Source organism: Elephas maximus, chromosome 14 (genome assembly GCF_024166365.1).
Source record: "Elephas maximus indicus isolate mEleMax1 chromosome 14, mEleMax1 primary haplotype, whole genome shotgun sequence".
NCBI classification, from domain to species: domain Eukaryota; kingdom Metazoa; phylum Chordata; class Mammalia; order Proboscidea; family Elephantidae; genus Elephas; species Elephas maximus.
The window spans coordinates 78,465,953-78,488,935 of NC_064832.1; positions in this window are offsets into that span (position 1 = coordinate 78,465,953).

Here is a 22,983-nt window from a genome sequence, read left to right on the forward strand (position 1 = left end):
ATTTGATGCAGGACACACGTCCAAGGAAACTCCCTTTCAGCTGACTGGCTACTCACAGCAGTTCCCATCATGGGGGTGATCACTTATCACATCTCAACAGGGAAGTGATCACATTAAACAACTGCCGAAACACTGAAAATTATGACACGTGATCTTAACTATCACACAGGGGAACATCATCTGACATAGTGCCAGAAGATGACCAACTCAGGTTGAAAAGCACTCAAAACATGACTGGAGAAGAGCTACCTCCTCAAAGTACAGTCAGCCATAGTAACATGGATGAAGTCAAGTTTTCAGGAATTCACTGGCTGATGTGGCAAAACTCAAAATAAGAAGAAACAGCTTCAAACATCCAGTAAAAATTGAAATGTGAAATGTACAAAGTTTTAACCTAGGAAAATTTGAAGTCATCAAAAATGAAACAGATTGCATAAATATCACTATCTTAAGCACCTTAAATTTTTTTTTTTTTTTTTTTTTAAGCACCAGTGAGCTGAAATGGGCTGGTATTGGCCATTTTGAATTGGACAATCAATCATATGGTCTACTATACTGGGAATGACAAATTGAAGAGAAATGGCATCACATTGATCTTCAAAAAGAACATTTCAAGATCTATCCTGAAGTACAGGGCTGGCAGTGGAGGATAATATTCATACACCTACAAGGGAGATCAGATAATAACACTATTATTCAAATTTACATCCAAACACTAATGCTAAATTAAAAAATTTCACAGAAACAAAAAAGAAAGATCTGTAGTTGAAAAATATGGCCTTGGTGATAGAAATAACATCAGAGATTACTTGATAGAATTTTGCAAGACCAACGACTTATTCATTTGAAATACCATTTTTCAAAAATATACACAGCGACTATACACATGGGCCTTGGTGGATGGAATACGCAGAAATCAAATTTAATACCTCTGTGGAAAGGAGAGATGGACAAACTCCATATCACCAGTCAGAACAAGGCCAGGGGCTGACAGCAGAACAGATCAGTAATTGCTCATACGCAAGTTCAGGTTGAAAGTGAAGAAAATTACAAGTCCACAAGAGCCAAAGTACAAACTTAAGTATATTGCTCCTGAATTTAGAGACATTCTCAAGATTAGGTTTAATGCATTGAACACTAATAACCTAAGGCTAGACCAGTTGTGGAATGACATCAAGGACATCATGCATAAAGAATGCAAAAGGTCTTTAAAAAGACAACAGGGATAGAAAAGACCAAGATGCATGTTAGAAGATACTCTGAAACTTGTAGTTGAACATAGACTAAAGATTGCAAAGGGTCAATTGTGAAAACAAAGTAAAGTATTATGATGTTACGTGCAAAGACCTGGAGTTAGAAAACCAAAAAGAAAGAATAAACTTGGCATTTTTCAACCTGAAAGAACAGAAGAAAAAAATAAGCCTTAAGTTGTAATGTTGAAGGTTTCTATGGGCACCATATTGAATGATTCCAGAAGCATCAAAAGAGGGTGCATCACATACATAAAGAACAAAGAGCCCAAATCAGAGAACCGTCCCTACAACTTGAACAAATAGAAAGCGAGCAACAAAAGAATCCATCAGGTACGAGAAGAAAACAAATAATAAAAATTAGAGCTGAACTAAATGAATTAGAGAACAGAAAAACAATTGAAAGAATTAACAAAGCCAAAAGCTGGTTCTTTGAAAAAATTAACAAAACTGATAAATCATTGGCCAGATTGACTAAAGAAATACAGGAAAGGAAACAAATAACCCGAATAAGAAACGAGATGGGCCACATCACAACAGACCCAACTGAAATTAAAAGAATCGTATCAGATTACTATGAAAACTTGTACTCTAAAAAATTTGCAAACCTGGAAGAAATGGATGAATTCCTAGAAAAATACTACCTACCTAAACTACACAATCAGAAGTAGAACAACTAAATACACCCATAACAAAAAAAGAGATTGAAAAGGTAATCAAAAAACTCCCAACAAAAAAAAGCCCTGGCCCGGACGGCTTCACTGCAGAGTTCTACCAAACTTTCAGAGAAGAGTTAACACCACTACTACTAAAGGTATTTCAAAGCATAGAAAATGGCGGAATACTACCTAACTCATTCTATGAAGCCACTATATCCCTGATACCAAAACCAGGTAAAGACACCACAATAAAAGAAATTACAGACCTATATCCCTCATGAATGGTGATGCAAAAATCCTCAACAAACTTCTAGCGAACAGAATTCAACAACATATCAAAAGAATAATCCACCACGACCAAGTGGGATTTGTACCAGGTATGCAAGGCTGGTTTAATATTAGAAAAACCATTAATGTAATCCAACATATAAATAAAACAAAAGACAAAAACCACATGATCTTATCAATTGATGCAGAAAAGGCATTTGACAAAGGCCAACACCCATTCATGATAAAAACTCTCACCAAAATAGGAATTGAAGGAAAATTCCTCCACATAATAAAGGGCATCTATACAAAGCCAACAGCCAACATCACTCTAAATGGAGAGAGCCTGAAAGCATTTCCCTTGAGAATGGGAACCAGACAAGGATGCCCTTTGTCACCACTCTTATTCAACATTGTGCTAGAGGTCCTAGCCAGAGCAATTAGGCTAGACAAAGAAATAAAGGGCATCTAGATTGGCAAGGAGGAAGTAAAATTATCCTATTTGCAGATGAAATGATCTTATACACAGAAAACCCTAAGGAATCCTCCAGAAAACTACTGAAACTAATAGAAGAGTTTGGCAGAGTCTCAGGTTATAAGATAAGCATACAAAAATCACTTGGATTCCTCTACATCAACAAAAAGAACACCGAAGAGGAAATAACCAAATCAATACCATTCACAGTAGCCCCCAAGAAGATAAAATACTTACGAACAAATCTTACAAAGATGTAAAAGACCAATACAAAGAAAACTACAAAGTACTAGTGCAAGAAACTAAAAAGGACCTACATAAGTGGAAAAACATACCTTGCTCATGGATAGGAAGACTTAACATTGTAAAAATGTCTATTCTACCAAAAGCCATCTATACATACAATGCACTTCCGATCCAAATTCCAATGACATTTTTTGATGTGATGGAGAAACAAATCACCAACTTCATATGGAAGGGAAAGAAGCCTCGGATAAGTAAAGCATTACTGAAAAAGAAGAAGAAAGTGGGAGGCCTCACTCTACCTGATTTTAGAACATATTATACAGCCACAGTAGTCAAAACAGCCTGGTACTGGTACAACATCAGGCACATAGACCAACGGAACAGAATTGAGAACCCAGATATAAATCCATCCACATATGAGCAGCTGATATTTGACAAAGGCCGAGTGTCAGTTAATTGGGGAAAAGATAGTCTTTTTAACAAATGGTGCTGGCATAACTGGATACCCATTTGCAAAAAAATGAAACAGGACCCATACCTCACACCAGGCACAAAAACTAACTCCAAGTGGATCAAAGACCTAAGCATAAAGACTAAAACAATAAAGATCATGGAAGGAAAAATAGGGACAACGTTAGGAGCCCTAATACAAGGCATAATCAGAATACAAAACATTACCAAAAATGACGAAGAGAAACCAGATAACTGGGAGCTCCTAAAAATCAAACACCTATGCTCATCTAAAGACTTCACCAAAAGAGTGAAAAGACCACCTACAGACTGGGAAAGAATTTTCTGCTATGACATCTCCGACCAGCGCCTGATCTCTAAAATCTATATGATTCTGTTATAACTCAACCACAAAAAGACAAACAACCCAATCAAGAAGTCGGCGAAGGATATGAACACACACTTCACTAAAGAAGATATTCAGGCAGCTAACAGATACATGAGAAAATGTTCTCGATCACTAGCCATTAGAGAAATGCAAATTAAAACTACGATGAGATTCCATCTCACTCCAACAAGGCTGGCATTAATCCAAAAAACACAAAATAATAAATGTTGGAGAGGCTGCGGAGAGATTGGAACTCTTATGCACTGCTGGTGGGAATGTAAAATGGTACAACCACTTTGGAAATCTATCTGGCGTTTTCTTAAACAGTTAGAAATAGAACTACCATACAACCCAGAAATCCCACTCCTCGGAATATACCCTAGAGAAATAAGAGCCTTTACACGAACAGATATATGCACACCCATGTTTATTGCAGCTTTGTTTACAATAGCAAAAAGCTGGAAGCAACCAAGGTGTCTATCAATGGATGAATGGTTAAATAAATTGTGGTACGTTCACACAACGGAATACTACGCATCGATAAAGAACAGTGATGAATCTGTGAAACATTTCATAACATGGAGGAACCTGGAAGGCATTATGCTGAGTGAAATTAGTCAGAGGCAAAAAGACAAATATTGTATAAGACCACTATTATAAGGTCTTGAGAAATAGTATAAACTGAGGAGAACACATACTTTTGTGGTTACGATGGGGGGAGGGAGGGAGGGAGGGTGGGAGAGGGTTATTTACTGATTCGTTAGTAGATAAGAACTACTTTAGGTGAAGGGAAGGACAATACTCAATAAAGGGAAGGTCAGCTCAACTGGACTGGACCAAAAGCAAAGAAGTTTCCGGGATAAGCTGAATGCTTCAAAGGTCAGCGGAGCAAGGGCGGGGGTTTGGGGACTACGGCTTAAGGGGACTTCTAAGTCAATTGGCAAAATAACTCCATTATGAAAACATTCTGCATCCCACTTTGAAATGTGGCGTCTGGGGCCTTAAATGCTAACAAGCGGCCATCTAAGATGCATCAATTGGTCTCAACTCACCTGGATGAAAGGAGAATGAAGACCACCAAGGTCACACGATAACTACAAGCCCAAGAGACAGAAAGGGCCACATGAACCAGAGACTTAGATCATCCTGACACCAGAAGAACTACATGGTGCCTGGCCACAACCGATGACTGCCCTGACAGGAAGCACAACAGAGAACCCCTGAGGGAGCAGGAGAGAAGTGGGATGAAGACCCCAAATTGTCATAAAAAGACCAGTCTTAATGGTCTGACTGAGACTAGAGGAATCCCAGTGATCATGGTCCCCAAACCTTCTGTTGGCTCAGGATAGGAACCATTCCCGAAGACAACTCATCAGACATGGAAGGTCCTGGACAATGGGTTGGAGAGAGAACCTGATGAAGAGTGAGCTACTTGTATCAGGTGGACACTTGAGACTGTGTTGGCATCTCCTGTCTGGAGGGGAGATAGGAGGGTAGAGAAAGTTAGAAACTGGCAAAATTGTCATGAAAGAGAGACTGGAAGGAGGGAGCAGGCTGAATCATTAGGGGGAGAGTAAGTGGGAGTATGGAGTAAGGTGTCTGTGAGCTTATAAGTGACAGACTGACTTGATTTGTAAATATTCACTTAAAGCACAATAAAAATTATTAAAAAAAAAAGATGGTGGATAGAATACAGAGATTAACTGTACCAAAAATAATTGGTCAATGTTCAAATACATCAAGAGGTAGTGTATGATCCAGAACAAATGGTACTGAAGGAAGAAGTCCAAGCTGCACTGAATTCATTGGTGAAAACCAAGGCTCCAGAAATTGATCGAATGCCAATGGAGATGTTTCCACAAATGGAAGCCGGCCAAAAGTGCTCACTTGTCTATGATGAAGAATTTGGAAGACACCTAACTGGCCAACTGACTGGAAGAGGTCCATATTTGTGACCATTCCAAAAAAAGGTGATCCAACAGAATGTGGAAATTGTCGAACAGTATCATTAGTAAAATTTTGCTGAAGACAATTAAAAAATGGTTGGAGCAATACACTGACAGGGAACTGCCAGAAACTCAAGCCAGATTCAGAAGAGGGCTTGGAACAAGGAATAACAGCACTGATCTCAGATGGACCTTGGCTGAAGGCAGAGAATCTCAGAAAGATGTTTACCTGTATTTTATTGACTATGCAAAGGCATTAGACTGTGGATCATAACATCATGGATAACATTGAGAAGGATGGAAATTCTCAAACTTAATTTTGCTCGTGAGGAAACTGTACATAGACCAAGAGGCAGTTCTTCAGACAGAACAAAGGGATACTGCTTGATTTAAAATCAGGAAGGTTCTGTGTCAGGGTTATGTCTTTTCACCACACTTAATTTGTGTGCTAAGCTAATAATCCAAGAAGAAGGAATATATGGAGAAAAACATGACATCAGGATTGAAGGAAAGCTCATTGACTACCTGTGATATGCAGATGACACAACTTTGCTTTCTGAAAGTAAACAGGACTTGAAGCACTTACTGATGAAGATCAAAGATCACAGCCTTAAGTATGGATAAGACCTCAACATAAAGGAAACAAAAATCCTCCCAACTGGACCAATAAGGAACATCATAATAAATGGAGAAAATATTGATGTTGTCAAGGATTTTATTTTACTTGAACCCACAATGTTCCACCCATTGAAGCAGCAGTCAAGAAATCAATTGAAATATTGCTTTGGGCAAATCTGCTGCAAAAGATCTCTTTCAGGTGTTAAAAAGCAAAGATGTCACTTTCAGGACTAAGGTGCTCCTAATCCAAGATGTGGTATTTTCAGTTGCATCATATGCAGTGAAAGCCGGACAATGAATAAGGAAGACAGAAGAAGAATTGATGCCTTTGAATTATAGTGTTGGCAAAGCATATTGAATATGCTGTGGACTGCCAAAAGAAGGAACAAATCTCTCCTGGAGGAAGTACAGCCAGAATGTGCTTTAGAAGCGAGGATGGCGAAAACTTTGTCTCACGTACTTTGGACAGGTTATCAGGAGAGACCAGTCGCTGGAGAAAGACATCATGCTTGGTAGAGTAAAGGTCAGCGAAAAAGAGGAAGACCCTCAATGCATTGACACACTGGCTGCAAAAATGGGCTCTAGCGTAGCAAATATTGCGAGGATGGTGCAGGACGGGCAGTGTTTCCTTCTGTTGTACATAGATTCTTTCTGAGTCAGAAAAGACTCTTTGGCATTTAACTCCAAAAATGAATTTACTCTTTAAAAACCTAAAACTAAAAAATACTGAATTGTCCAAATTTATAAATTATGTACTTATAATGCATGCAAGTCATTTATTTACTACCTTATTTATTAAAACTTACAGCAAATATTTTAAGAACATCAACTTCGGAGCTATACTGTCTGGGTGTGTGTTCCAGCACCGCCGCTTACTAGGTTTGTGATGCTCTACAAGTTACTAAAACTTTGTGCTTAAGTTTCCACATATAAAATAAAAAAATGATAACAGTTTCTCTTTCATATGCTTGCTATAAAGATTAATAAAAATTTAAAACCTGTACTATGATTGCATATTCTATATTTTACTTGTATAAAAATGTGTGTGCATTTATATGTATGAATCAAGCTGTATATATAAGAATACATATAATGTGTTTTAAGTGAAAAATGAAAGGTTCAAAAAGTACACATAATATGCTACCTGCTGTGTTAGAAAAGGGTAGAATTTGAATACACATATTTTATATTTTTAGTTTGAAAAATCTTAACAAAGTATATACCTGTAGTGGGAGAGAGTAGTCCCTGGGTGGCTCAACAGTTAAGCGCTCTACTACTAGCTGAAGGGTTGGTGGTTTGAACCCAAGAGGCACCTCAGAAGACAGACTGGTAATCTGGTTCTGAAAGGTCACAGCCTTGGAAACTCTATAGAGCAGGTCTACTCTGCACACATGAGGTCTCCCTGAGTCAGAAGGGACTTGATGGCATCTAACAGCAGTGGGAGAAAATGCACATGGGGCAAGATCTTGCCTTCTAGTTTGAACTATACACCATGAAAATAGTTCACATAATTTAAAAGCAAAATTAAATTTAAAACATCTTACAAATTTTGGGGCACACATTAAGTATTCCAGGCATTACTAATGATGATGATAATAACAAAGAGGATTATCTATACCAGGTATTTTAATAACCCTGGACATATCATCATAAAAAAGAAGAAAAAAAAAAAAAACTGTTTTCTCCTTCATGAAGTAAGAGAGACTGAGAAGAAAAAATAACACAGTTGATAAAATACCAAAAATAAGGGACTAGGCTAATACATCCTTTTCATGGTGGAGATACGTTTTTGACGTAATTAAGCATTCACTGCGCTCCTTTCTTGGGGTTCAATACAAGGTTCTCTATAGCTATAGGATTAAACAGAAAAGGAGAGGAGAGAGCAGTACTAGAAAGTCTCTATATATTTATGGAAGACAAATAGTTATGGAAGTGTTTTCACTGACATAACAGTGTTAGAAAGATGAGGCCTAAGTGCCCACATGAGCGCCTACACTACACTATTGCAAGAGGCATGATACTTTTTGTCACGATCTGACCATAAAGCCTAAGTTACTAGAAAATGGGCACAACTGAAGTAGAAAAAATAATGAATGGTGCTATAAACAGGAGGGGATATTTGGTGGCAATTTTTTTAAAGGAGAATTTTTATATTAACAGAGAGATAAAAGGGAAGAAATATAGATCACCTACAAAAGATCAGGAATAAGAGTTACGCTGGATTTTTTAGAAAAATTAGAATATACTGATGCAAAGTATTCTTCATCTCAAGCTAAAATATGGTCCCAGCCTATTACTTTAAACAAACACTTATTCAAGTGTGAAACATATTTTCTCTTAGATAAGATCTTCAAAATGTATCTGTCGTTTGCCCTTTTTCGGGCAGTTATTAAAGGATGCACTCCAAAAAAACGAGGGAGCAAGCCAAAACTACTGATGATCTGGGATGGAGTAAACATGAATTACAACATATGTAGAGTTAAATAAAATTTCCAAGATGATGGTGAAGGGCAGTTGAAGGTCAGTATTACATCTAAAGTGTAACCAGTGTGATGAGGGATGGAGTTTTATCCAGGGGAAAACAAATAACGGTAATATGAAGAAAAATTATTGAGAGTTTTTTTTTTTCTTTTAAATTAAATATTGGAAAACAAGAAACCTAAAAGAATTAAAAAATGAGCTAATTATCACTTATACAATAACAAAAAGATTAATAAGAAAATATAATTTTACTTTCTAGGCTCATCACTGATGAATATTTACATAACATAAACATGGAGCCTGAATATAGATTTAACACAAAAAGTTACCTCTGACTTATGAACACCTCATATGTGTGAGAGCAGAACTGTCTTCCACAGGGTTTTTAATGGCCGATTTTTTGAAAGTAGATCACCAGATTTTTCTTTTCAGGCACCTCTGGGTGGACTTGATCCTTCATTCTTTTGGTAACCAGCCTAGCTCACTAAACTTTTGCACCACCCAGGGACTCAAAACACAAAACAATATCCCCAAATATGGAGAATGGAGAGCTGAACAGTTTGTGTGAGAGAGGAGAAAATGCTTTTTGCATTTTTAGAAAGCCATTAAATTATATCTGAATTGTGAATCAGCAGATAGAAGTATAAACATATTTTTTTTTTTAAACATGAAAATAAGTGCTAGAAGAATATATTGGAAACAGTTGATTCCAGGGGATGAAACTGGTAGTTAAATAGGGCAGACAAACGAAATTTCAAGTTTTAAAACTTTTAGTGCTGGTTAACATTTTTTTTACCATAAGGTTTTATGTTTTTGAAAAGAAAATCTATTAAAAATAATGAAGATAAATAAAATTTTGACAAGTCATTTAAAATTTTTTTCCTAATACATCAATATAAGAAAACTTAATATAAGTGAAACAGTACCATACATACGTTGCAACAAAAGAACCCACAAACGTAAAATTAAAAAAAAAACCAAAAAAAAGTTATTCTGTGGTTTTAATCCCACCTTTCACAAGGAGCAATTTTTGCTATTTTTTATGTATCTTATTCTAGTTTATTAATTGCAGGAAATAGAAGCTGTCTAGCTTGTTTAAGCAAAAGGATTTTAAAAAGTTTTAAGAAAATGACTTAAGACAGAGCTTTTTGAAGGAATGTCTAAAATCACGCCACGGACCATGACCACCAAAATTGCTTCTTAGATTACAGCAATCAGGAAGCTGCAGACTCAGGAAGCTGCTGATTCCAGAACAAAGCAGAATATGCCTTTGTCAGAAAAATAGATGTTGGCCCTCAAACCACAGTCAGAGAAGATAACTGCAGAACCATGCTGCCTCTTCCGTAATCTGTGCCAGCAGAACGTAGTAGAGAAAAGAATATTAGGAGAAGGTTGGAATAGATACTATACAAGTCAATCCTACATGAACACATCTCTCAAGGTGACAGTCACACCCATGCTCTTATTTTACTGTGATAGGTCCTCAGAGTGGGACTGCTTTTTGGGCATTTGCACCTTTGACTCAGATCAATATAGGCACCGAGTGTGGAGAATGTGAGGACTAAAGAGTAAATAAAGGTGAGCACAGCAACATACAGAAAGCCAACATTTTGGAGAGAATAATTTCATTGTAAATTCAAATGGACATTTAGGAACCATGTTCTAAACCAAGATGCTTGATTCTATGAAGATATGATCTTCTAGAAATTTTGTACTGGTCAAGTGCCTGTGAGACAGGTCATCTGGGAGCTATCCTGTAAAGTTTTAGAAGCCAGAGCTGGACTTCAGCCATTCCAAACTACTCCCTGTCCACACTCTCAAACGCACCAAGACTAAGATGTTCCCAAAAGTTTATTCATTGGTTGCTACCACATATGTATTTGCTAACGTTAGCTCCCTTATTTTTTTAAGCCTAAATTTTCAAATATCTCTTTAATTCTATAACTTCCATTAATGTCTATTTTGCTTAAGTTTGAAATGCATGAAAGGTGTGGCTGAATGACTGACGTGCCTTATTCTTGGACAATCCTCAATAGCTGGTAGCAAACCTCCCCGCCCCCCCCCCCCAAAAAAAAACCGTTACTGTCAAGTCGATTGAAACTCATAGTGACCCTATAGGACACTACTGCCCCATAGGGTTTCCAAGGAGCTACTGGTGAATTTGAACTGCCAACATTTTGGTTAGCACCCATAGTTTGCCTTAGCTCTTATCCACTGAGGGTCCTAATCCCTGAATATGTTTTATATTCAATTAGAGGCATGTGGTCCATACAGGATCATCAATATTTTCTTTTCTAAATGATTGATAGTTGATACTGAGAGAAAGACAATCAGGCATTACTTATTTCTTTTCCCTTTATGAGACTGTGTGCTATTTAGCCCATCTGCATCTGAACCTCTGCAGCATAGCTTACCTACCACATGTAAAGAGATTGTTGAAGTTTGAAAGGAGATCCAAGTTTAGAGAAAATTAATTGAGAGATCGAACCAGCTCAATGACTTGGACAACTGGATCTACTTGTGTCTAAGGTCAGAATATTTTGTTCTCTCTTATTTATGTAAACTAGTATCTCTTCCTTCCTTCCTCATTCCTTCACTCCTTTTTTTTCTCCCTCCCCGCTTCCCTGGCAATTTTTTTTGCCTTGAAGTAACTTAAAATGTATTTTGGTCACTCAGAATTTGAAAGAGAACTGCTGGAGTCCTAGTTAATACATGTCTGGAGACAACAGAGCTGGGAAACAGAACTTCGTCACCTAGTTGAGAATCTTACTGTTAAAGCCTTCTCAGGCACTCAGATATGTATTTATTTCTTGGAGACAGAAGGACATTAATCTCATTATTGACTAGGTTGCCATGGCATGCAAACCCATTCTTATTATGAGCAAAGAAAAAGGATAGAGCTATTCAGGGTTTTCAACAGAAACCTGAGACAAGAGGAATTTATATTTGGTGGCCACTCTAGTGTTGGCTTTTGGGGAGAGGCCTTTACAAATACCTTTTGTGAATGATTCCAGAAGGGAAAAGGCCTAACCATTCTTGTTTCTTACCAGAGATATTCTTCCACTTTTCTAAGCATCCCTGAAAAAAATGTTTCATCATTCATACCTGACTTCAGGATTTTCAATCACATTCCACAGATTTTCCCTCTTAAACATAATCATGATCAGGTTTTTTGCATCTTAAATTATGTATCTTCCAGACAACCATTTATGTTAGATGGCTTTTCATACATTTGAACTAAACATGAAGTTGAATTCAAATAATCACACTATGAGAAAATGTGTATAAATACACAGGGATGGATTAACCGGTAGGCACAGTACACACTGGCTTACATGAAGCAAGATCCGCATGGGTTTACTTGTGTCTACTTACTAATCTGTAGTGAACAATTTCACATTGGTTTCACCACATCAAAGATGTGGTGAAAAACAATTGAAATTGTTCACTACAAGTGAAATTGTTCATCACAGATTAGTAAGTAACACAAGTAAGCCAGTGCTTACCTTTCTTATTGGGTAATTGCTGTAAATACATCTTCTTCAAAGTATTAAGGCTCTGACATGACAGAATGGAAACATTAAGCCGAAAGATGGATGAAGATATCTAAAAAGGCAAGCAAAAGTCTGTTCTACCCTATGAGCATTTTCACAATTGGGTGAATTAGTTTTCACATGGGCTCAAGGCTACTGAGGGCAAAGCCCAGGTTCAATAAATAGTGACTGTACAAATAGCAGAAAGAAACATTGCAAGATTCTCCACCTTCTTCATGATCTTTGATATTTTTTGCCCATTGTTTTGTGTCAATTCATCTCACCGAGGATTTTCCTCGTTTTTACTGACCTGTGCCATATCAAACATGATGTCTTTGGTAAACTAGAGGGTCAGTTCTACCCTGAGAACATTTTCAGAATCAGGCAAATTTCAGCTTTGGTTTTCACATGGGTCAAGGGGTCAGAGGGCAAAGTCCAGAGTTCAATCAGTGTTAAGGCTGAATAAAAGCAGCAAAAAGGGTAAAGTGAAAACCTCTGAAAATTCTGTCCCACAAAAAAGCAACAAGAAAACTGACAAAAATTTTGAGAATTAATTTTCTTAGAACTCTGGAAATTAACCTCAGGCTTGCAGCAATCTGGAAAGTATTTATTCAAGTGGGGAAAAAAATGGCTGAACTTCAGTAAGAACAACAAGCTTTGTGATGTTGTAACATGCCCAATTCCGATGTGCCTAATCCCCATCTACTCCTCTCAGTCTCCACAGTTGCCTTGAAAACCAATATCTCACAATCGTAAAAATCAACTGCCTGGTAGTCATCACCAGATACAGCAGAATGAGGCTGGAACTCCTTGAAAGACGCTTCCAGAGTAATGTCATTTATTTGACCATTCTGGTGCTTTCTTAGAAGACCACCAGAATGGTGGTTTCTTTGTACCTGAAAAGCTGCCTTTACTTAGCCTGACAGGAGTGGCTGAGAGGGAAATTAAATAATCTATGAGAGAAATCCGTTAATGGCTGAAGCGTGACAATTTGCTCCTCTAGAGAGAAACAATGATTATACTCCCTTCACTCACTCGAAAAGAGTTGGATCTGTTGTTAGAGTATTGATGCTGTAGGTAAGGCCACATGAATGTGCTAAAGAGAGGTCCAATGTAAATATGAACCAGCAATAGAATTTATTGAAAACTGTTCAACCAGAAAAATCTGGACACTGTATTGGAATTTTGTATATGGCAAGCTTGAAAGACAGGTCAAAAAAGAGAGGAAGGAATCTGGATATATTTTAAATATGAATATGTAATTTATTATTTTAGATATAAAATGATGGAAATGATTTTAAGAAATGTGAAGATACACTGAATGGTAATTTTAAAAGGATTAAAATTGTGTAAATATAAAACGTGGGGAAATGCTGAACAGTGTATTTTGATTTTACCGTCCTTACCGTGTGAATTTCTACATGCAAACCTTTTAATAACTGATTCCTGTGGTGATGACTTATTGTTGTACTTACCATCTAGACTATAAGTTGACAGTGCTGTAAAATGTGCCTTCAGTTATGTGGGACACAAAACTTTTGAGAACAAGCTACAGTATTTTTACACAAATAATGTGTGCCTTCTACATTTGACTGTAGGCCATGCCCTCCCCCCACGAGGTATTTTTGTAAGCATGTTATGCTAATATTTTTTACAGCAACACGTGGAAGAGGATTTGCATGGCGGTGTTTGGGTGTTTGTGAGGGTGCCTCACTGGGGGAGGACTGGGCAGATAAACAAACGCAGACAGTGTGCATTATTTGCTTAAAAAATAAAGGCGAGGAGGACACGGGGGGAAAACAGTCAAAACCAACATGTTCAGAACTCAGTAACTTACCAAAGCTTTGTTACAATCCAAGGAGTTTCATTTAAGAAATAATGGCTGAATCTCAGTAAGAACAGAAAGTTTCATGGTGTATTAGCTTGCCCTATTTCCATCACCCTATCCCGAACTCCTTGGTAGCCTTGTAAATCAACAATACCACAACTATTACTGCTGTGAAAAACAAGAAATGAGGAAACATTGTTGAAAAAATAAGAGAAACCTAAATAGAATGAAGGAAACCCCATATTCCTGGATCAGAAAAAAACAAAAAATTAATGTTATTAAGATGGGAAACCAACATCATGAAAAAAGCCGTGTTTAAACTGTTGACTGTAAAACTAATTTGTTCTGTAAACTTTCAGCTAAATCACAATAAAATGTTCATAAATAAATAAATAAATAACATTCTTACTCTCCCCCCCACAAGAAAAAGATGGCAGAAACTCCCCAATTGTTCTACAAATATAATGCAACACTACAAATTCCACTGGCTTTTATTGGCCTAGATTGACAACATTATCCTAAATTTCATACGGATATGCAAAGATCCCATTATAGCCAAAGCAGCCTCGAAACGAAGAACAAATTTGGAGGATTCACACTCCCCAATGTCAAAACATACTACAAAGCTTCAGTAACCAAGACAATGGTAATAATGTTATAAGAATAGATATAAGGACCAGTAGAATAGACTAAAGAGTTCAAACGTAAGCTCTTAAATATGGACAATTTATTTAGAGAAGAATATCAAAACAGTTTAGTGGAGAAATAATATTCTTGTTAACAAACAGTGTTGGGACAACTAGATATCCACATGCAGAAAAATGAAGTTGAAATCCTACTTCATACTCTATATAAACATTAACTCAACATGAATCATAAACCAAAATGTAAATGATAAAACAAGAAAAATCTTAAAGGACAGTATGGTCAGTTTTTCTAACCTTGGATTAGGCGATAATTTCTTAGATATGACACCAAAAGTATAAGTGTTGTCAGCAAAAAATAAAGAGATAAACTGGGCTTCATGAATATTGTAAAAACAAAGCACAACAAAAAAATCTTTTCTATTTCAAAAGATATCATCAAGAAGTAAAGAATATGCCACAAAATAGGAAAAATATTTGCAAATCACATATCTAGTAAAGCACTTGTATCCAGAAGATAGATTAGATAGATAGGTAAGTAGGTAGAAAACTCTTCCAACTCAACAATAAAAAGTCAAATAATCCAGTTTTAAAAATGAGCAAAGCTTTTGAATAGACATTTCTCCAAAAAGATATACAAATAGCAATGAGTACACAAAAGATGCTCAACTCCATTAGTCATTCCAAAAAAAAATAAAAAATTGCTGTTGAATAGGTTCCAACTCATAGTAAACCTATAGAGCAGGATAGAACTGCCTCATAGGGTTTCCAAATAGTGGCTGGTGGATTTAAATTGCTGATCTTAACCACTGCACCACCAGGGCTCCCCATTAGTCATTAACAAAACAAAAAAACAAGTTCATTGCCATGGACCCAGTTCTGACGAAACACAAATCAAAAGCATGATGAGATACCAAGCAACAATTGCTAAGATGGTTGAACTAAAAAAAAAAAAGAAAAAAAAAAAAGGCAAAATAAAAAGATAGGTAATAACTACAGTTGGTGAGAATGTGGAAAAATTAGAACCTTCGTAAATTGCTGGTAGGATTGTAAAATGATGCATCCCCTTTGGAAAACAGTTTCACAGTTCCTCACAATGGTAAATATAGAATAACAATACTCACTAGCAATCTTATTTCCAGGTGTCAGGGAACTGAGCTGAGCTGAGAGAGACCTGAGCCTGCATCCACTCAGCTATGACTGTTCTTTGTGCTGGACCTGTTTTTATACAGGTGAAATTTCACCCTTGGACAGGTTACCTCATGGTCTAGGGAGAGGCTGGAACTACTGTGGTCCACATATGTGATGTCAGAAAGGTTAAGTCTGTGATACGTATAAAGGGTTAATTTGAGCTGGCATGCTGGGAAAGAGTTCTCAGATAAAGATGAACTGTTGCTCCCCCCGTTGGCTTCAGTTGTAGGCTATACATCCTGTAGTTATGTATCCACTTTGTCTTTACTGCTCTACTCCAAATTAAATGCATGGAAAGAAAGAAAACCATCAAGGATTTTTAAATGACTATTCTTTTCATGCTGTATGCTGGTGTTCACAGCCATCTGGCAACCTCTTGTCTAAATAGTTCTGCTGCATATCCATCATCATGCAACGATGCAGGAGGGATGGAAACCACAATTTAAGTAAAAAGAATCAAGGTAAAAGAATTATATAAAAAAAAGTGTAATTCATATCTATGTATATATATATATGCATACACATGTATCTTTTATAATTTTCCTATAGATATTTGTTATTTGTAAGCAAAACTTCGTATGGATGAAAATTATATAAATTGTTAGGACGGTTGAAATATGAGGTGATCCTGAAGAGAGAGGGAGAATACTTAACCTGTATCTCATGTAAATTAAAACAAATAAATATGTTGTTATTTAATCAAACAACTTTTACTGAGTCAGTTGTAATTAACTTTTAAAATGTTAGTTTTTTTTTTCTTTCTTTTTTCTGGTTGCTTGGTTTTGTGGCATGTCAGGATAATTAGTTACAGAAAATTAATGACTATGGTGTTTGATGAAGTAGTAATTCTGCATGACAACGAAGCAAAAAAATTATAGAGAAAGGGCACTGTGGTAAGGATGACTTATTCCAGTGTAAATTTTTCCTTGGGTGCAGTTTTGGTGCCTAAATTTTCTCAAAATGTTAAACATACAAATAATTTTGCAATGATTTTCATTTTCCAGGGGAGAGATTTAATTAGGTAAAATGTATTAATTTATTAAAAACTTATAAGATGTAAAACAGTCTATTCATAAGTACACACATCTTAAGTTCATATGACAGGTGAAGACTTCATCCAAACAGAAATGAAACTTGTGAAGTGTCAAAACTCCAAAAAAGATTATTTTGAATACCTGCAAAAAAATAATAACAATTTTCAGCTGTGCACATCTTTATTCTTCTTTCCATTTCCCCACAGCTTTGACCAAGAAGAAGTTGTGGGCAAAGAGAGGATAACCAAAAACCAAACCTGTTGCCATCGAGTCGAATCCCACTCATAGGGACCCTATAGGACAAAGTAGAACTGCCGCATAGGGTTTCCAAGGAGTGGCTGGTGGATTCAGACTGCTGACCTTTTAGTTAGCAGCCAAACATGTAACCACTACGTCACCAGGGCCCCAAAGACAGGGTAGTGAACAATTAAATTCATAGCATCTCAAATTAATAAATCCTAAGTGTCCTGCTTATCGTTCTTCCTTCTATCAGCTCCTTACATAAAGATTGTGAAATGGATTTGTTAAATTTCTGTTCTTTAGGAAGTTACAAATTTGTTTGCGAATGTCTACTTATATTTCTTACATAAAAGTGTAATACAGACACACATGCATATTACATATTATGTTGTATTTAATTGAGTCAGTTATTTTCTTGTCAATATGTCATGCATTTCCTTTTATTCTCTAAATAAAATAGGTAGCTACATGATTTAAAAAAAAAAAAAAAAAAACCTGCCAACATCCAGTCGATTCCGACTCATGGTATGTTGTATCTCACAGGACTACACAAAATATTTTCTAGTATTAGATTTACATGTTGTTGTTAGGTTCTTCAAGTTGGTTCCAACTCATAGCAACAGTACGTACAACAGAACAAAACACTGCCCCATCCCTAGCAATTCTCACAATCGCTGTTATGCTTGAGCCCATTGTGACACCACTGTGTCAATCCATCTCATTGAGGGTCTTCCTCTTTTTCACTGACCCTCTACTTTACCAAGTATGATGTCCTTCCTGATAACATGTCCAAAGTACACGGAACAAAGTCTCACCATCCTTGCTTCTAAGGAGCACCCTGGCTGTACTTCTTCCAAGACAGATTTATTCCTTCTTCCTATAGTCCATGGTATATTCAATATTCTTCACGAACACCATAATTCAAAGGCATCAATTCTTTTTCTGCCTTCCGTATTCATTGTCCAGCTTTTACAAACATATGAGGCAATTGAAAATACCGTGTCTTGAGTTAGGTTCACCTTAGTCCTCAAAGTGACATCTTTGCATTTTAACACTTTAAAGATGTCTTTTGCAGCAGATTTGCCCAATACAATACGTAGTTTGATTTCTTGACTGCTGCTTCCATGAAGGTTGATTCTAGATCCAAGTAAAATGAAATTCTTCAGTCTTTTCTCCATTGATTGTGATGTGGCTTATTGGTCTACTTCTGAGGGTTTTTTGTTTTCTTTATGTTGAGGTGCAATCCATACCGAAGACTATGGTCTTGGATCTTCATCAATAGTTGCCTTAAATCTACCTCATTCTTCTCCATATAGTCCAGTTCCATGGATCAGTTGCTGAGCATACAGATTGAATAAGCGTGGTAAAAGAATTCAACCATGACACACAACTTTCTTTAAACCACACAGTATCCCTTTATTCCGTTCACAGGACTGATACTTGCTCTATGAACAGGTTCCACATGAACACAATTAACTATTCTGGAATTCCCATTCTCACAATGTTATCCCTAATTTGTTATGATCCACACAGTCAAATGCCTTTTCATAGTCAATAAAACACAGGAAAACATCTTTCTAGTGTTCTCTACTTTCAGCCAAGATCCATCTGACATCAGCAATGATATCCCTGGTTCCACTTTCTCTTCCGAATCCACCTTGAATTTCTGACAGTTCCCTGTCCATGTACCGCTGCAGCTGCTTTTGAATAATCTTCAGCAAAATTTCACTTGTGTGTGATATTAATGATATTGTTCAATAATTTCCACATTCATTTGGATCACCTTTCTTTGGAATAGGCATAACTATGGCTCTCTTCCAGTTGGTTAGCCAAATAGCTGTTTTCCAAATTTCTTGGCATAGATGAGTTAGCACCTCCAGCACTGCATCAGTTTGTTGAAACATCTCAATTGAAATTCCCTCAATTTCTGGAGACGTGTTTTTCAACAATGCTTTCAGTGCAGCTTGGACTTCTTCCTTTAATAGCATCTGTTCTTTGTGATATACCATCTCCCAATATGTTTGAACACTGACCTATCCTTTTTTGGTACAGTGACTCTGTGTATTTCTTCTATCTTCTTTTGACATTTCCTACGTTGCTCATTATTTTCCTCGTAGAAACCTTCACCATTACAAGTCAAGGCTTGACTTTTTTCTTCAGTTCTTTCAGCTTCAGAAATGCTTCGTGTGTTCTTCCCTTTCAGTTTTTTAACTCCAGGTCTTTGCATATTTCATTATAATACCTCACTTTGTCTTCTCGATCTGCCTTTTGAAAAGTTCCGTTAAGCTCTTTTACTTCCCGACTTCTTTTGCTTGTTTTAGCTACTCTACTTTCAAGAGCAACTTAGAGAGTCTCTTTGGACATCCATTTTGGTCTTTTCTTTCTTTCCTGTCTTTTTGATGACCTCTTGCTTTCTTCGCGTATGATGTCTTTGAAGGCATTCCGCAACTCATCTGGTCTTCAGTCATTAGAGTTCAATGGGTCAAGTCTATTGAGATGGTCTCTCGATATAGGTAGGATACACTCAAGGTCATATTTTGGCTCTTGTGGACTTGCTCTAATTTTCTTCAGTTTCAACTTGAATGTGCATATGATCGATTGATAATCTGCTCTGTAGTCAGCCCCTGGCTTTGTTCTGACTGAAGATATTGAGCTTCTCCACATCTTCCCACAGATGTAGTCAGTTTGTTTCCTGCGTATTCCATTTGGTGAGGTCCACATGTATAGTTCCCTTTTATGTTGTTGAAAAAAGGTAATTTTAATGAATAAGGTGTTGGTCTTGCAAAAGTCTATCATGTGATCTCTGGCAACGTTTCTATCATCAAGGCCATATTTTCCGATTACTGATCCTTATTTGTTTCCACATTTGCATTCAAATCACTAATAATTATCAATGCATCTTGATTGCATGTTTAATCACTTTCAGACTGCAAAAGTTGGTAAAAATCTTGAGTTTCTACTTCTTTGGCTTTTGTGGTTGGTGTGCAAATTTGAATAATAGTTGTATTAACTGGCCTTCCTTGTAGGACTATGTATATTATCCTATCACTGTCAGTGTTGTACTTCAGGACAGATCTTGATTTTTTTTTTTTTGACAGGGAAAGCGATATCATTCCTCTTCAATTTGTCGTTACCAGCAGAGTAGACCATATGATTTTCCAGTTCAAGATGGCCAATACCAATCCATTTCAGCTCACTAATGCCTAGAATATTGATCTTCATGCATTCCATTTCATTTTTGACAACTTCCAATTTTCCCAGATCCATACTTTGTACAGTCCACTTTCTAATTATTAAAGGACATTTGCAGCTGTCTCTTCTCATTTTGAGTCAGGCCACCTTAGCAAATGAAGGTCCCGAAAGCTTTATTGCATCCACATCAATAAAGTCGACCCTACTTTGAGGAGGCAGCTCTTCCCCATTCATGTTATGGGTGCTTTTCAGTCTTACAGGCTCATCTTCCAGCACCTTATCAGGCAATGTTGCACTGCTATCCATAAGGTTTTCACTAGCCTTTTTTTTTTTTTTTTTTTCAGACGTAGACTGCAAGGTCCTTCTTTCTAGTCTGTCATAGTCTGGGACCTCTGCTGAAACCTGTCCACCATGGGTGACTCTGCTTGTATTTGAAATGCCAGTGGCATAGCTTCCAGCATCAGAGCAACATGCAAACCACCACAGTACAACAAACTGACAGAGGAGTGGTGCATTTCCATAAACAAACAAACCAACAAAAAGCTGAACTGGTCATACTTCATAAGGTCATTGTATAATTTCCTTTCAGTGCTGTTACAGAACTAGAATTATTAGGTAAAGTGGGTGATACACTGACTGGCACGTAGTAGGTACACAATAACTGGTGTTTGTTCTCTTATATTTATTAACACTGTTTTGAAGTGGGTTCCAACACCCCTTCAATCACTCGACTTATATCCATGTAGAGATTTTCACAAGTCAGGCCCGTGTTAGCTGATAAGTATTCTGTAAGCAATTACACTTAGAGTCTGCTACCCTGTTTTATTTATTTATTTTTCATTTTGGTGATTTGTGCTACCTCCTTTTTTATCTCAGTGATGTGCCATGCCAGTATTTCCTTGTCTTTTCTATGTTCAGCTTGTTTGTTAGCTACTCACAATTCTTTCATATTTGCTACCTTCCCGAATTCTTCACATACAGCATGTCCTGTTGCTGTAAGGGCCAAGGAGTTCATAGCAAAGACCCATAGAATAAACACTTAACCTTTGGTGATTGTAATTTTTTACAGCCTTTACCTCTTAAAGTTCCCCCCACTTGCTCTCTCTCTCTCTGTCTCTCTCTCTCTTTCTATATATGTAGTAAAATTACCTACTAATTTGACACTACAAATCTCCATTAGTGGAAATTACAGTGTATGCTTTGACTGGTCATTTTGAGGTGCTTTAACAAACATTTATGCTCTCGCTTTTTCCCCTAACTGTCAGATAAATCATGAGTCATGAAGGATTTGCCCCACCACGATGTGGTTTTAATTTCTTGGAGTATATGCAAAACTCAATGTCATGAATTATTTCATAAATCAAGATTTGTTAAAGAAAACACTGGTCTGTGACACATATACACACCTAGAGGGCCCAGAGGTTAAATAATTTTCCCAATACCTATTTTAAGTTAGTGATCAAATGGTATTTAATTTCTAGCATGATTCTAAAAGCAGCTATCAGCGTATTGCTTGAATATCTTCATGACTGGCCCAGAAAACTATTCACTTAATTTACCTCTGCTTTCTAGGCCTATTTCTTAGTGACTCAGGGTATTTTAAAATTTACCTAAAACTGATTTTTTAACATGGCTTCCAGGGACCATGAACTCATGGATACTGAAATATTCAATGAAACAATGTCAACTTTCAGTGGAATTAGTTGGACTTGATAATTTTCTACAGGACTTAAACTGACTAGGTATTTGTGTTAGAGAGTAGAGGCATAAACAACAGCTTACATTTTCAAACTAGCACAGCCACTAATTTAATATAAAAAAAAATAGCTAATATATATTGAGAGATTATTATGAGTTAGATCTGTGGTAGCTAGTAATTCTTCTCTAAACTACAATTACACTCAGCCTCTGCAACCCTTCCTAGATCAGTGATGTCTGCTATGCTTTTTATTTCAGTGATGTATAAGGTTAAAAATTTCTAGGGCTTTTTATATTCAAATTGTTTGCAAGCGCTTCACAATTCTTGCGCATGGATGCCTTCTACACTCTATACTCAGCATAATTCTTTAAATTTTTTTTGTATTCCCCCTAAATGTTTACTATACTACAGCAACATTTCTTTTTACATATTTTTCTACCCTTAAAAATTACGTGATATTAATTTGATAAAAACATATCAAAGAAACAAACAGAAAATAAACTTTGTTCATAGTCACTTGAGAATAAATTATTTCGAGCTCAAGTGGACTGTCAAGTATTAGGGATCAGAGTATGTTAATTTTGGTGTAAATCTGCTCAATTTTATTGATACCATGTAACTTTTATTTGTATTTCCTGTCTCACATTTCTTGTTATTAAAATACTCCTGGCTATGTATTCCAAGGGAGAAAAATGATGCTGTCTATGGATCTTAAAATTATTTATAGATGATTTTCTAAATATATTTTTTTATTGGAAGATATCTGAGAGGTTAATTTATGGCTTACGGTTGGAATATATTACTGTTAAGTTTTAGTGTGTCACAACTAATAAGCCACATAG